The 12,866-nt window shown below is 41.5% G+C and overlaps 1 pseudogene; it reads right to left on the reverse strand.

The window, feature by feature from the left end:
- Positions 1-2,628: 2,628 nt before the first annotated feature.
- On the reverse strand, positions 2,629-8,603 carry LOC108934007 (olfactory receptor 1-like; annotated as a pseudogene).
- Between the last annotated feature and the right edge of the window lie 4,263 nt (positions 8,604-12,866).

Raw genomic sequence — 12,866 nt, forward strand, 5'->3', positions numbered from 1 at the left:
AGTGGGTGTGTAATGACCATGCTTTATTCCTAGTGTTGACTGACAGGAACCCTGGCCCTCACATGGAAGCCAGAAATTGAAGTTGAAGCACTGTGGTGGAGCAAATAATCCCACCAGGCATGACTGAGAACCCCAGGCACCGTGGCGAGTTGCATGTTTTACTGGTTAGCAGGAAGAGAGCCAACCAGTCCAGGCCATGTATTTTTGTTCTTGCCTCGAGGGGATTTGTAGTTTAGGAGAACTTGTAGACTGGTAGACTTGGACCTGCAAAGGCTGCTGGGAAAGTTTTTAAATAGCTCTGCTGAGACACATGTAGATTTGTTTGGGTTCTGTGCATTTAATGGTTCACCAGTTGTGTTTGTTGTGTGTTTTGTGACCTTGTACAAGTGCCTTTTATGGCTGCTTTTACACCAGAGTGAAGGGAATTATGATCAGGGTTGTCTGGTGACTGACTAGGTTTGTGAGCAACATCGGCTGGACTGTATTTATCGAGACCCACTGCATCCCTTCAGCTTGCTTGCTATCTTGTCTTTATATTTCAGTTTTTTCACACATGTTTGTATGATTAAAGCTCAAGTGTACACAATGTTGTCTTGGGGGGGGCACAGTGGCCCAACAGGCTTGGCTGGGTCTCACTCCCTGGTGGGTCTGGGGTTTGAGTCCTACTTAGGGTGCCCTGCAACCAGCTGGCACCCCGTCCTAGGTGTTTCACCTCCTCGCTCCAGCCATGCATCCTGTGTTGCCTGTGTTGCTCATTGCGACCCTTCTTGGGACACGCAGTTTCAGACAGTGTGTGTGTATGTTGCCTGGTCAGTCTGGGGAATCTGAACTGATATCTGTGCCCTTAGGGCATTTGGTCTTCCACCCCTCCTTGAGGGTGTGGTATAAGCTTGAAAAAGGTGAGCTGTTTAGATGTTTTAGATAATGGGGCATTGTTTGACCTTTGGACTGTCTCAGTGATGTTGGCCTGTCTATATCATCCATCAATTGCCACTCTATTATTTCTTGAGTTGTGTTCAGGGTATGTGTTAGGGCAGCACGGTGGCACAGCAAGGAGTGCTGCTGTCTCACAGCATAGGGGTGGTGTGAGAGAATGTGGGTTTAATCCCTGCTCAGTTGGTGTGGAGTTTGCTCGGTTAAATCTGTGCTTAGTGCTGTGGTCTGTGGGGTTTTGTGTAATGGTGGTCAATGCTTTTTTTCAGTTAAGAAATAAATTACACTATAAGATTTCTAGTGAAACCAAGTGTTTATTGAGGCTGAAACAACAGCGCTAGACAAAATACAAAATTAACATAGATTGTGGAAAAATTTGCATATATGAATGTAAAAATCAACATGCAATTTAATTGCCTGTCTACACCCAGGTCAAATTTCTTATTATATCTATATGTATATATTGTAACTATATATAATATATAGTTATATTACCATAAAGTTGTATTATTTATAGTTATATGAAAGTTAGACATGTAGATATATCTATACTATAGTTATATCCATACTATACTACACACACACACACACACACAGTTTCTGAACCGCTTGTCCCATACAGGGTCGCGGGGAGCCGGAGCCTACCCGGCAACACAGGGCGTAAGGCCAGAGGGGGAGGGGATACACCCAGGACGGGACGCCAGTCTGCCGCAAGGCACCCCAAGCAGGACTCGAACCCCAGACCCACCAGAGAGCAGGACCCGGTCCAACCCACTGCACCACCGCGCCCCCCTCATACCATACTATTATATCTAATATATATAAAATAGTTATATATCAATACAACTATCATATATAATATCTGTATCTCTATTTCAAATATAAGTACACTGTACACATATTAGGGTGATTTTTTTTGGGGGGGGCAAGTTTTATATTGCCTGTCATTCTTTATATAAAACCACACCAAAGCTTTCAAATGCTACCCCATTTCCAAAAAATTAGGAAGGACTAGGCTTTTTTGGGTGGCTCATTATATAGTGTAACATAATTGCCTCACCTGTTTCACATCACCTTGTTATTTCAACTTACATTTTACATTACATCATTATTACCTGTCACATCATTATTAGTCCTAAACACTTGACTGTCTCATCTTTTTTGGAATTGGTGGTATATTTTAATAAAAAAATATGCTCTTCATTAAGTCTAAACTATATACTCATCTCAAACTCAAAGTGAACTTTAATGTCACTCCACCTGTAGGTTTGTCACACATAGAGGAGAACGAAAGTTTGTTTCTCTTGGACCTCCGTGCTACATACAGCACATAGTGCAATGTGTTACTAACAGACGAGTGCAAATACAGGAAAGTGCAGAACAAGACATCTCAGACTTATACAAAACTTCTTCAGGATATCAATAAATTAAACTTCAAGCAGATTTTATCACTCCTGATTAGAAGCAACGATCTAACATGGATTCTGTACATTTAATAAATCACTGAAACACCATCTGTGACATTGCATATTTTAAGGGTGTCTATTCCTAGTATCCCAAAACTGCCTACTTTTTGGGGTGTCTTTCTTTGGAATGAAAGAGAAAGATGAAAGACAAAGAAAGAAAAATGTCACAACTTGGAATCAGAACATACACTGTTTTCATGCAGTACAAAAAGGATGATGAATTATGATATTATTTTTCTAAAGCAGTTGCAATTCTATTGCATCTAGTTGATCTGAAAATTTTTTTGGCAAACTCCTTGATGTCTGCAGTATTCAGTGAATACACAATGGGATTAATCATTGGAGGTAATGAGTATGATAGTGATGTATTGATTATTCGGGCATTGCGGTGGATGGAAACAGTCAAAGCAGTTATGTAAGTACCCACTACGGGAATGTAAAATATAGACACCAATGTCAAGTGGGAAAAGCAGGTTTTAAAGGCTTTTAAACGCCCTTCCCATGACGTGATTTTAAATAGCGCCACCAAAATACAGATGTATGACAATCCAATTAAAGTTAGAGGTAGAAAGATGAATGTAGCTATGTTAAAATAAGCCATCATGATGTTCAGAGAATAGTCATTACAAGCCAATCTGTATAATGGTCCATGGTCACAAAAGAAGCTGTCAATCACTGTAGACTCACAGAAGGAAAGTCTAGTGATCAAACCCACTGTGAAAGACATGACTGCTGAATTGAATGTCCATGTGACAGTGATAAGCACTCCCATTGAGATGTTTGTGACAACAGCATGATACCTCAGTGGAAAACATATTGCAACAAATCTATCGTATGCCAGAATAACAAGAGTGGTTGATTGCATACAGCTGAAGAAAAACACAAAAAACAAATTTGCCAAGCAAGCCTCATAAGTAATTTCCTGTGAATCGAAGAGAAAGGTTTTAATCAAATTAGGAATAAGTGCAGTGCTCTGGCACACATCAGCGATGGCTAAGTTAAAAATAGCCATATACTTTGGGGTGTGAAGACTGCGGTCTGTGTAAATAATAATCATGACAAATGAGTTTCACAGCATTGAAACAACATAAACAAAAGACAAGAAAATGTAGTAGTAGTTGCTATATGGAATGTTAGAAAATCCACTGATGAAGAAGAATGCAGGTCGCACAATAACATTTGAGGAGGAATTCTTGGAAAACATGACACTCATTTTCCTCTGGCTTCAACTTTTTCAGACCTATAAGTATAAAATTTATCATGTTATCTGCAATTATCAACCACAAGGGAAATGTGGAGCTGAATATTTTTTTCAGCCACATGTAAATTTTGTGTAAATCTTGATTTAAATGATAATGTTTTTATAACAATGGGGCTGAGTACCTATAAAAGCCTTTTTATTGCTGATCAAAATTGACTGACTAAAATTGAACATGAAATTGAAGAATATTAAGAAGACATATGAAAAAGTTCACCTGTAAAGTATATAATCAAAAAAATGTATGATAAATAAAACCTTAATCAGAAATACATTTAAATGTATATTTCAAAGCATTCACAATACTCACCATAACATCTTAGTCTCACAAGTTACTAATTGTTTTTTCTGTATTAACCAGTCATCCGATTGTATATTATTGCCTGTTTCCTGATAGCTAAATATTTATTTTGGTGGAGTCATCTTCAATGTAACCTAAAACCTAATAGTGGATTTGCAAACAACTCCATGGCTTTTATGCATGGCACTCTGAATAAGTCCACTTGTATGACATCACAGTAAAAGAATGACAGTGTAATTGAATTTTTTTAAATTTTCCATTTAAGGTCAGAATTACTGCCTGGTTAACTCTTCTGCTTTGAATCTAGGGTTTTGGTTTTCTGTGTTGAAAGTAAGGACTCTGGCAGTACTCAAGATGTATAAGTTCCTTTGGAATTGCATTGTCAGCCACCATTCAAAGGATGTTCTTCTGGCTGCTTTGTGGCTGAGCTGTTTTTGCTCCTAGATGCTTCCAGTTCACAACAATAGCACTTACAGTCAACTGGGGCAGATGTAGCAGAGCATATTTCATGAACTGACTTGGGGCAAAGGTGGCATCCTATGAAAATGGCATGTTTAAAGTTGCGGAGGTCGTTAGAACAAGCTATTCTACAGCCAGTGTTTGTCAATGGCTGAAGCTTGAGGTCAATAATTAGGAGTGGTGTTCAAATACTTCTGGCCCTATAGTGTATTTCCACACTGTGCTTGGTACATGGGCACATTTCAGTATATCTCCTAGGATTCAGTATCTGTCTTTACAACCCTAAAAGTGAGCTGCTTCTTAAAACCAGTGCAACATAGGCTGCTGATCAATTTATACCATCTTGACGTCTCTTCCATGGCCTCAGTAACAATTTTGTTGGTTTCCCCTGCTCTTATTATTCACAAAGCCTATCTTTCCTGCACTTCCCTGCAAAGCCCCTGCAGTTTAGATCATACTCCTTATCTTTCAACTATTTAGTGAGCAGAACATATCCATCAGTCCCTTCATAGTTGCTCAACTTCCTATCACTAACCTCCTCTATGAATTCTTGCTAAGTGCTGTGGAATCTTTCATGACAGGTCACTTAACGTATCTTTTCAGTTATATTGCCTGTGCTGTAATTAAAGGGCCTTCCTGGATCTGGGCTGTCACATACTGAGCTGTGATGGGCATTCTGGTAGCAAAGGTTCAGCCAGATGCCGGCAAAAATACCATCAATAAAATATTGAATCTTGCTGCTGCTGCCTGTTCACATGCATTTCGCTTTGTACTGTTATATTGTTAATTTTGGTGTCAGTATGTCAGTTAACATTTTTTGTTTGAATCAGACTGGGTGCTGGGAAAGGCTTACCGATATCCATGTTTTGTATCCAACATTTCCTTTTCTATTAAAGTACAGGTACATGCAGTTGGTTGTTAAAAGTAAATACATTTATTGCAGTGTTCAAAAATCATTTCTGTTATCTTTTGCTTACCATTCAGCTACTTGGCATTTTGTTTAGCTGGGTAGCTTGTATTGTAAACTAGGAGGAGTGAACCACTTGGGGTATTTCTAGGTGGGAGTCCTTGGGTACAACCAACTTGAAAGAGATGTTTGGGAAGTGTAATGGGATAAATGTTTTTATATATTGTAAAATAGGGATATTTTTATCAGACAAATGTTTTGTATGATTTGTATGTTTTTGTATTTAAGTTGAGTATTATTTTTGGGGAATATGTATTTTGGAGGGGGGTGCGGTGGCGCAGTGGGTTGGACTGGGTCCTGCTCTCCAGTGGGTCTGGGGTTCGAGTCCCGGTTGGGGTGCCTTGCGACGGACTGGAGTCCTGTCCTGGTTGTGTCCCCTCCCCCTCCGGCCCTATGCCCTATGTTGCCGGGTAATCTCCGGTTCCCTGCGACCCCGTATGAGACAAGCAGTTCAGGTAATGTGTGTGTGTGTGTGTGTGTGTGTGTGTATTTTGGAATTAGTTGTTGAGGCTGTTGGTGTAGCCAGAAGGGCGGAGTTACTGCTGTAAAGCTTGTATTTGGTCACTAGTTAGGAGACTCAGGTAGACAGGTACTCACACAGAGAACTGTGGATTGCCTATGGGCCTTATTTTCTTTTGTAACCTAATGTTTATTTTTGTATTTGGCTGTGGTTAAAGTGTTTTGAAGATTTTTTTAAGTAAAGAAAAATAAATATTTTTGGTCTAACTCTTTCAGTTCTCCACTGCTGTGTCCATCTGTTGTCCATATGCTCGGGTGTGGTGTCAGAAGTGGGAGTTTGGACTGACTGAGTAGAGAATTGATAGAGAAGTGATCATTGAAGTAAACGGCCCCCAGGAGAGAGGAGAAGTGATGGGAGGAAGAAGATGGAGCAGAAGATGAAGGTGCTGCAGAAGTTTTGTTTCCTTCTGCTGGTGATCTTGCCATGGTGCAACTTGCAAAGATGTTTGAAACTTTCATGGATTTCCAGAGAGTCAGAGATGAATGGATGGAGAGAAAGACTGCCCATCAGTTCCAACAGTTTCAAGTCCTGTCTCATCAGGTGCAACAGTTACAGCTTGATGTGGAACAACAGAGGGAGTGAGGAAGCACTCCTCTACCAGCTCCAGTCTCAGGGCCTTCAGTGTCCACAGCAGTGAGGTGTTATGAACCCAAGATGGTAAAGCAGGAGGACTCTGATGTTGAACATTTTCTGACTACATTTGAAAGGCTGGCAGTAGTCTATGGCTAGCCAAAAGTAGTTTGAACCACTTGTTTAATTCCATTGATAATGGGTAAGGCCCAGAGTGCTTTTGCAGCTATGGAGTCAGAGAGCAGTATGGATTATGACAAAATAAAAATCAGTGCTCAAAAAGTATGAAATCAACCCAGAAACCTATCATCAACAGTTCAGGTCTATGGAAACCAGCACTGAGGAGACCCCCCGAAAACTCTATGTACGGCTGAAGGATCTCTTCTGTAAGTGGGTCAAGTTTGAACAAAGCAGCAAAGAGGATATCGTGGAGGTAGTGGTGTTAGAACAATATTTGCGAATTTTCTACCCTGAAGTGAAGATCTGGGTTAAAGAACGTCGTCCTGCAACGGCAGCAGATGCGGCTGAACTGGTGGAGAACTATGTAGTAGCCCACAAAAGCTCCAAGACCCATCACTATGCTGGTGACCGGACTGGCAAGCCAGGGGTAAGTCTGATGGTGTGTGTAAAGGAGCTGGTTCTGATGTTAAACCCAATTATCCTAGGAACACCTTGCCCACTGGTCTTGATAGTGTAAAGTCTGAGCCCAGAAATAAAGTTTGGTGTGATGGTTTAATTGTGGTGTCCCAGGTCATAAAAGTCAATTCTGTCCAGTTAAAAAGACCAAATATACTCATTTGTGCTATGAGGCCCACCTCCCCTATAGGAACTATACAGAACAGGCAACCTGTTGTTATGGTTTACCTCAATGGGAAGCCTGTTGTAGGTCTTGTAGATACTGAGTGTTCACAGACATTAGTGCAGGCAACCTTAGTCCCCCCAGAATTTTGGAATGAGGAGGACAGGCTCACCATGCGCTGTGTACATGGTGACCAAAGTGAGCATATCACTATTGATGTGTACATTTGGGTTTGTGACCAGACCTTCTTGTTGAGGGTAGGACTAGTGCCAAGGTTGCCCTACCCTATGCTATTGGGGCAAGACCTCCCTGTGTTGCCTGACTTGGTCAGTAAAACAACTCTGTATGGTGTGATTACTCGTGCAAGGGCTAAGGAACAGGAAAAATCTGAACTCTTGCATGTGTTACCTTTCCAGGGTTTTGATGTTGTAACTGAGTGCACTCTAAGGAAGAGAGGTGTGGTAGAGAAATAAATGTAACTATGTTAAGAGAAGACATCATGATGTTCACAGAATAGTCATTACAAGCCAATCTGTACACTGGTCCATTGTCACAGAAGTAGCTGTCAATCACTGTAGACTTATAGAAGGAGAGTCTGGTGATCAAACCCACTGTGAAACACATGACTGCTGAATTGAACATCCACGTGATAGTGATAAGCACCCCCGCTGAGATGTTTGTGACAACAGCATGATACACACACACACACACACTTTCTGACCCGCTTGTCCCATGCAGGGTCGTGGGGAACCGGAGCCTAATCCGGCAGCACAGGGCGTAAGGCTGGAGGGGGAGGGGACACACCCAGGACGGGACGCCAGTCCATCGCAAGGCACCCCAAGCAGGACTTGAACCCCAGACCCACCAGAGAGCAGGACCCAGTCCAACCCACTGCACCCCCGCGCCCCCCAACTACAGCATGATACCTCAATGGAAAACATACTGCAACAAATCTATTATATGCCAGAATAACAAGAGCGGTTGACTGCATACAGCTGAAGAAAAACACAAAAAACATATTTGCCAAGCAAGCCTCATAAGTAATTTCCTGTGAATGAAACAGGAAGGTTTTAATCAAATTAGGAATAAGTGCAGTGCTCTGGCACACATCAGTGATGGCTAAGTTAAAAATAGCCATATACTTTGGAGTGTGAAGACTGTGCCCTCTGTAAATAATAATCATGACAAATGAGTTTCCCAACATAGTAACAACATAAACAAAAGACAAGAAAATGTGGTAATAGTTGCTGTGTGGAATGTTAGAAAATCCACTGATGAAGAAGAATCCAGATCGTACAGTAACATTTGAGGAGGAATTCTTGGACATCATCGTGCAGGTATTCTTCCAGTTTGGCTTTGGCTGATCTGAAACTATAAAAGTCCTTAATCACTAAATACATATATGCACTTACATACATATATTTGTATGTACATACATGTATATCCATCCACCGTACTTTAAATAGTGTTGAGTGTGTTTATTTGTGAGGGGGTGCGGTGGCGCAGTGGGTTGGACCGCAGTCCTGCTCTCTAGTGGGTCTGGGGTTCACGTCCCGCTTGGGGTGCCTTGTGGCGGACTGGCGTCCCGTCCTGGGTGTGTCCCCTTCCCCCTCTGGCCTTGCGCCCTGTGTCACCGGGTAGGCTCCGGTTCCCCGCGACCCCGTATGGGACGAGCGGTTCTGAAAATGTGTGTGTGTGTGTGTGTTTATTTGTATATAAACTATGTCACATTGCCTGAAATTGTGTTTCCTCACAATAAAGTTTTAGCAGAAAACACACACACACACACACACACATTTTCTGAACCACTTGTCCTATACAGGGTCGCGGGGAACCGGAGCCTAACCCAGCAACACAGGGCGTTATGCTGGAGGGGGAGGGGACACACCCAGGACGGGACACTAGTCCATCACAAGGCACCCCAAGCAAGATTTGAACCCCAGACTCACCAGAGAGCAGGAACCGCTTCGACCCACTGCGCCACCATGCCCCCTCAGCAGAAAACAATTTGCTCTAAATAAAGTTTGTATGTGAAATGCAAAACCCTTTTTCAGGAAAACAATGTTTGATAAATAAAAAATATCTTGAATGTATGTGTTAAGGATGCGCCGGGACAGGTAAGAATTTTGTCTTAAAGGGGGTGGTTTATTCAGGGTCATGCAGGGAAGGAGACAAAGGGGGGGACAGGGAATGGGTAGTCCGTGAGGGGGCTTCGAGCGTGGGGTTGCGATCGGGGTCGACGTCGTGATCAGGGTCGTGGCTGTGGTCGTCTGGGGTCGTTCTGTCTCAGCGGCTCCTCCAACTCTCTCTCTCCTTCACTGGCGGGTCCGGGGGAAGAAATAGAGGTTGTGATCAGTCCCAGCTGCTGCTGGCCCGTCCCTGACTCCGCCCCCTCTTCCAACCGCCCTGGCGTGCTACAGTATATCAAAAATTTGTTTAGAACTACAGTATAAAAAAGCATTTTCAGTGCTCACCGTTACATTTGACGTATGCTGTGACAGTAATGTTAATTTACACTGGTGGTCCCGTGCACGAAAGGTAAAGCATGGAGGCTCTCAGTTCTGGCTCTATTGTGGTGGAATGACCTCCCCCTCTCACTCAGAACTGCTGAAACTGTCCACCTTCAAGAAGGGTCTTAAAACTCATCTCTTCTGGACTCACTTCTCCCATCATCTCTCAAGCTTATGTATGGTGTAAATGTTCATGCACCATAACTTCATGATCATGCCCAGATAAGCCTTTATACAGCCACTACTCCAGTATTGTACGTAAATGTTTGTGTACCTTTAAAAAAAAAAAAATGTAGGAAGGTGATCAGGGATCGTCTATTCTGTTTTATGCACCTACTCTTGCAATGAAAATTGGTGCATAAAGTGGAAAAAAACAAACTAAGTTTACTTAAGAATCACATGTCCGCAACTATGTCTCTCTTTCTCCTATTTGTAATGCACAAATTGTATTTCGCTGAGATGTATATCACTTTGGAGATAAGTGTCTGCTAAATGAATAAATGTGAATGGAATGTATGAATCTTTCATTTGCCAAAATATAAAGAGCTCCGTAGTAAAAGCTAAACATTATTTATTTTAATGGAACCACCTTCAACCTATCAGTGGATGTGCAAAACACCCCTTGGCTTTATGCATTGTACTCTGGATAATTCCACGTGTGTGACACGTGATAATAAATTCCTTGACTGTCACTAATAGCCTTTTGCAAGTTTTCCCTGCAATATATGTGATGTTGAACATGTATATGGTTGCCAAAGAGGCAACAGACATATGAATGTTTTTAACATTGCAGACTAATTTGTTCTGTGCAGACTGCATCTTGTATTTTGTTTTATATGTTGAAAATCGCGGATCTGGCAGTATTTTAGCAATATGGCTTCCTCCATAATTGCATTATTAACCACCTCTGAAAGTATGTTAATTTAAAGAAATTATGAAAAGCTTCATAACTATTACTAAAAATTTAAAGAATAAAAGGAAAACTACCCTGACAGAAATTCATTATTCATGCTATTACATGGATTGAAAGCTGTGACAAATGCATTTTTTTTAAGAAATAGCTGGGCTCTATCGTCCTGTCTGAATCCTTTGGACAACTTGCAGCTAAAGTCCAGTTCCACTCATTGGCTAGGCCCAAGTTGTGTGGTGTATGCATGAGGTGCTAGCTTTATGACCAGCACGTCACTTGGCCGGTTACCAGAAACCTGACCTGGTCAGCCATCAACTATTGATCGTGAACCATAACATGGAGCCCTACACTGGCTCTTAGTGTCGATTCTATCCCTTCACCTTCCTGGAAAAAATTCTAAGTCCTTGTTGGACAAAGGCTCTCGCAGTGAGCTTTTCCTACACTGATGAGCTTTGCCTCAGCTCTCATCACCTCACCAGCCCTCATGTAGTGTCCTTGATAAAGTCACCTTTTTAATTAGACAGGTTAATAAAAATGCTTCCTGCTTTGAACAAGACTTTTACTTGGTTTCCAAATTACCTTAAATTTTATATTTCAAAAGATAGCTGATAGTGTAGCTGTCACACAAACAGGCTGGAGACAGGTGAGAGTGGACCCAAGTGCGGGTTGGTTTTATTCCTTTTCTCGAAGTTCGAAGGTTGTACAAGGCACAGACGTCGATAGACAGGCAAGGAAAAACCGGTGGTCGTAGAAGACGGGCGAGGGTCGAAAACCAGGAACACTAGGCAAGATGCAAAGAGCAGAACAAAGACGGTGATACTGCAAGACCCCAAGGGCGATTGCAAGATTCAGCATTGTCTTGCGGACATGGAGCTCCTATTATCCCGGGTCTCATTGATTGGTCGCAGGTGTTGGCAATCTGCTTGTTCCCGGGGGCGTGACAGTAGTGGTTAGTGATGCGGCCTTTGAACACAAAGGTTGTAGGTTTGAGTCCTACCTGCAGCTGTAGTACCCCTGAGCAAGGTACTTACCCTAAATGGAACCAGTAAAATTACCCTGCTGTGTAAATGGATAAATAATTGTAAGTAACTTAACATTGTAAGTTGCTTTGGAGAAAAGTGTCAGCTAAATGAATAAATGTAACTGTAAAATCTATAATTCTATGAAATGTGTAGTATGTATTTCTCAGAGGGGAATCTGGACTTCATTTCTGTTCAGTTTAAGCCAGTCTATTCATAAACTAAAGCTTAAACAAAACACTTCCTATGACTTTGAAATATGCCAGCCTTTATTTAAAGGAGGAAGGAAGAAATAGGATACTGAACGGCTTAATACATGCATGGCCTGAAATATACAGGCAGCTTGTGTCAGGTTCAGAGCAAATGGTCTCATCTTCTAGCACATAAAAAAAAAAAAAAAAAAAAAAACTGTTAGCTAAGCCTCCATGGGTGTATTTGGATAATAAGAGTATTGCACCACCTCTGGAAGGGCATGCACAAAGGTATTGACAATAGTTGTCAGTGTCATTTGTCACAACAGGTCCTGCTCAGGAGACATGCGAAGAATCTACAGTGAGCTTGGCTAATGATCTGTTGACTGTTTGTAAAGCGCTAATTAGTCCAGTGAGTATACGAACATTTACCACAGCATAATCAAGAAGATGTACGTTCCACTCAAAAGTAAATAGCCAAAGTCAGTGAAAGCATAGGCAAGTTTCACTTCAATAAGCACAAAAACTTGACATTTTATGAACATTTTTGGTGAGAGTGCAATGTCTTTATACAGCTTTGTTGTGATGTAATTACTAAAATATTTGTAAAATATGGTAACATGGACTGTTAGTACATGTTATTTTAGCAGAACATACTACAACATATTAAGACTCTTGCAATGAAAGTTACCATGGGAATGGGATCGGCAAATCAATTAAGTAATCAAACAAAGAAACAGCGATGAGAGACACATAGACAGAGAGACAAAAATAAATGCAAATTAACAAATAAGTGACAAAGATAGTAGAGATGGCCCAGTTCAATAAAATACCACTTAACGGGCTGTGAAAGGACTCATTATAGAGTATATTAACAGCTGGCAGAAATAATCTCTGCAATAATGATTATGGACTCATATTCTCCTCAAGTACTCTCTGGTACAGTGTGGGATTCATGGTTGA

Source organism: Scleropages formosus, chromosome 10, assembly GCF_900964775.1.
Source record: "Scleropages formosus chromosome 10, fSclFor1.1, whole genome shotgun sequence".
In the NCBI taxonomy this organism is placed as follows: domain Eukaryota; kingdom Metazoa; phylum Chordata; class Actinopteri; order Osteoglossiformes; family Osteoglossidae; genus Scleropages; species Scleropages formosus.